Here is a 3272-nt window from a genome sequence, read left to right on the forward strand (position 1 = left end):
CTCAGCACCTCCCGGCCCCTGGAGGGAGCTCTCCTCAGCACCTCCCGGCCCCGGGCCGTTCCCCCCGGCCCCTACCCCGGGAGGAGTTTCTTTCCCACAGAGGCTGCGGAGCTCCATCGTTAGAATTCAGAAGAAAAATTTCCAGATTTAGAATTACTTACCGGTGGAAGAGTCTGACAGAACCGCCTGGTCGTTCTTCTTCACGTCCGAGAGTGACGCCGTCCCCCGCAGAGTCTCCCCTCAGCACTGCCCGACCCCCGGAGGGGGCTCCTCTCAGCACACCCGGTCCCCGGAGGGAGCTCACCTCAGCACCGCCCGACCCCCGACTGTCTTCCCGCCCCTACCCCATAACCCCTGCCCCGGAAAAAACTCGGAGATCGGCTTTTCTCACCGAATTGCTGCTCCGCTGCTCCCTGCAGGGACGAGTGCGAAGTGCCTTCCGCTGCTCTGGCCGCTCCCGGCGGGGTCTGGACCCTCCGTACACCCTGTGACGATGGGCGACCGCACCTCCCCGGGACGGCACCTGAGCCCCAGCCCTCCCCACGGCGCTCGCAGACCCCCGAAGGCGATGGTCGACCCCCGCTCGCCCGCCCCGAGACGATCGCGGACCCTCCCCACGAAGTCAGTGGCCGACTCCTGCCCTCTCGGCCGCCCCGAAGCGACGGCGGACCCTCCAACAACGGCGCCGACCCCCGCCCGCCCGCCAGCGACGGCGGACCCTCCCCAGACGGCGCCGACCTCCGCCCGCCCGCCCTCCCCGAAGCGACGGCGGACCCTCCCCAGACGGCGCCGACCCCCGCCCGCCCGCCCTCCCCGAAGCGACGGCGGACCCTCCCCAGACGGCGCCGACCCCCGCCCGCCCTCCCCGAAGCGACGGCGGACCCTCCCCAGACGGCGCCGCCCGCCCCGAAGCGACGGCGGACCCTCCCCAGACGGCGCCGACCCCCGCCCGCCCTCCCCGAAGCGACGGCGGACCCTCCCCAGACGGCGCCGCCCGCCCCGAAGCGACGGCGGACCCTCCCCAGACGGCGCCGACCTCCGCCCGCCCGCGCCGGCGGGTCCCGCTCCCCTTCCCCTCAGGTGCCCGCGCGCCCCCTCACAGAGGCGCGAGCCCCCTCATAGAGGCGGGAGCGAGACCGTCGGCGACCGTTGGCGACCGTTGGCGCCCGCTGCGCGTGCCCCTGCCCCGCGAGCCGCCCGCGCGAGGGGGCACGCGTCCCGCGCCTGCCGCAGCCTCGCGCCCGCCCGCGGGGGGCTCCGAGCAGCGGCAGCGCGGAGAGACCGCAGCGCTCAAAGTGCCCCGGGAAAGGGGAAGGCCCACCCTCCTCCCGGGGACTTGATGCGATCGCCACAACAGGGCTCTGGGCAAACACTAGCCAGGGCAGGAAAAGCGAACCGGCACCAGCAAGGAGATCACGTCCAGTCTCACAGGACCCCAGCAGAGAGAGGCTCCGCTTTCTGAAGTGAGGTTTCATGACACACGCGCAGAACAGGAAGGTGCTTGATCTTCATTAACAGGGATTTCCACCGCCTTCGTAAGGGTCTTAGGTCTTAACAAGACATAGGCCGCGTTTCCCAGATCAGCAACAAGCGCAGACGCTGCTCGAGCACCTGAGAAGAACTCTACTAGGCTCTACCGAAGAGCGACCCGCAAGTGCTGTTTTCTTTCTTTACGAAAGAGCAGCTGCATCTCTGCCACCTCCTGGCGGCTCAGTGCCTTGTCACAGGACTGAAAGGTCAGCCTGTAGCAGAGGCTCTTCCGACCCGTCTCTGACTGCTGGAAACTGTCGATTAACTGGATGGATACGACCATTTCACCTGACACCTGCCTAGCAATGGTGTGAAAGGCAACCTCATCAAATTGTTCCCCATCAGGAACCCAAAAGCTGACATCATGCACACAGGCAGGTGGGCAAAGAGAAAATACTTGAAAGGCCACATGGCAGTTACCTGCTGCCTGCACGTTGACACCCTCTGCATTGAAGACAGTCAACACAAACCTGGCTCTTGCTGACACCGCCAAGTGTGTGCCAGCAGTTGTGCTACTCTGTCCTTGGCTGAGGACGTGTCCCACCCTCACCCACTGCAGAGCTAGAAGGAAAGCCAGACAATAAAGAAAATTCTGCTCAGACAGTCAAAAATTTTAGTGCCAACAAAACATCTGCAAAGTGGTAGAAAGCTGTATCACAGCAGTTGGCATAGCACTCTATCTGGTTTATTTAGCAAAAAAAGAAGGCAAAATGCTGCTGCTGACCAACCTCTAGGGTGGTTGCTGACCACTCCCAGCTCTATGACTCTGAACCCCCTCACCCTGAGATACTTGTGCCACCCCTCACAGCAAGATTTATGCTGAAAGCGCCTTCCCTGAGACGCTCAATTACTGTACTCAAAATGGTTGCTGCCAATCCTTTGAAGACGGTTCCCAGCCTGCCTGAAGAGATAAATTGCCAAGGTGATTGCTGACACCTCACAGCGAGGTGGCTGCTGACCCCCCCCCCTCCTCCCAGCCATGGCCCCCATTGTTTCCAGGACGCAGCACCCTGCTCTGCCCACAGCTGTACCTGGGCACCAGGTCAGACTCCTTCAGAATCACAAAGTGCTGGTATTTGTGTAACGGAGAAGCTGCTGTACTTCAAATGTGACTGCATTTCAGGTACATTTTAGTGCAAAAAGTAGTACGGCTTTTTACGTTGTTATTCCTTTACCTGCTGCTTTGTACAGAACCTGCTGTGTCAGTCTCAGAGACACTGTTTACAAACTTATTTCAGGAAAGAGAACAGTCCTTTGGTTAAAGAGCAGGGTTAGGGCACAAGAGAGATTAATTCCTTCCTGACTATATCAGGGTAGTGATGTACATGTGCTTTTATTTGCTTTATGCCTTGATTCCCCAGCTGTAAAAAGGGTTTAATGACACTGGTCTGGATCTTATGTACATATGTCTTTTATGACTTAGCACAGTGACTATCTCTGTAGGTAAGTCAATGTCAAATACAACGTGATGCTGGTTTCCTCAGGGCTACTGCAGTACAAATAACAATTAGTATTTCTGAAGGGTAATTGTCATTGAGTTTTGACATGGAATTTTTAGCTAGATATCAGACCTGAAGAAATTCTTGGAGGAAGACTGATCCAGGTGGGAGTGCAAGCTACTTCTCTGTTGCATTTGACACGAGGTTCTCTGGTCGTGGCCCCTTTCCTGCCTGCATTCTGGCAACAACAGTAAATAAACTGGACCTAGAAGTTCAATGTGGCGAGTTCTTTTCATGTGCTTT

This window comes from Rissa tridactyla, chromosome 17 (genome assembly GCF_028500815.1).
Source record: "Rissa tridactyla isolate bRisTri1 chromosome 17, bRisTri1.patW.cur.20221130, whole genome shotgun sequence".
In the NCBI taxonomy this organism is placed as follows: Eukaryota; Metazoa; Chordata; class Aves; order Charadriiformes; family Laridae; genus Rissa; species Rissa tridactyla.